We start from the raw sequence: 928 nt of genomic DNA, 5'->3' as shown, positions 1-928 counted from the left end.
TGTGGATGTGGCTGTGTCCACTCACCCACGGGAGACGGGCTGGCTGGGCGCCGTGTGGATCTGGCTGTGTCCACACACCCATGGCAGACGGGCAGGCAGGGCGCTGTGTGGATCTGGCTGTGTACACTAACACACGGAAGAGGGGCAGGCAGGGCGCGGTGTGGATCTGGCTGTGTCCACTCACCCACGGGAGATGGGCAGACAGGGCGCAGTGTACATCTGGCTGTATCCACTCACTCACGGGACACGGGCTGGTAGAGCGCAGTGTGGATCTTTCCATGTCCACACACCCACGGGAGACGGGCAGGCAGTGCGCAGTGTCAATGTGGCCGTGTCCACACACCCACGGGAGATGGGCAGGCAGGGCGCAGTGTGGATCTTGTCGTGTCCACACACCCACGGGAGACCGGCAGGCAGGGCGCAGTGTGGAAATGGCTGTGTCCACACACCCTGGGGAGACGGGCAGGCAGGGCGCTGTGTGGATCTGGCTGTGTCCAATCACCCACGGGAGACGGGCAGGCAGGGCGCAGTGTGGATGTGGCCGTGTCCACACACCCACGGTAGACGGGCAGGCAGGGCGCTGTGTGGATCTGGCTGTGTCCACTCACCCATGGGATATGGGCTGGCAGGGCGCAGTGTGGATCTTGTCGTGTCCACACACCCACGGTAGAGGGGCAGGGAGGGCGCTGTGTGGATCTGGCTGTGTCCACTCACCCACGGGAGATGGTCAGGAAGGTCGCTGTGTGGAACTGGCTGTGTCCACTCACCCACGGGAGATGGGCAGGCTGGGCGCCGTGTGGATCTGGCTGTGTCCACTCACCCACGGGAGACGGACAGGCAGGGCGCAGTGTGGATCTGGCTATGTCCACTCACCCACGGGAGACGGGCAGACAGGGGGCAGTGTGGATGTGGCCGTGTCCACACACCC

The sequence above is a fragment of the Microcebus murinus genome, chromosome 21, assembly GCF_040939455.1.
Source record: "Microcebus murinus isolate Inina chromosome 21, M.murinus_Inina_mat1.0, whole genome shotgun sequence".
NCBI classification, from domain to species: Eukaryota; Metazoa; Chordata; class Mammalia; order Primates; family Cheirogaleidae; genus Microcebus; species Microcebus murinus.
The sequence above is the reverse complement of the archived record's forward strand: the minus strand, read 5'-3'. Positions refer to the sequence as shown.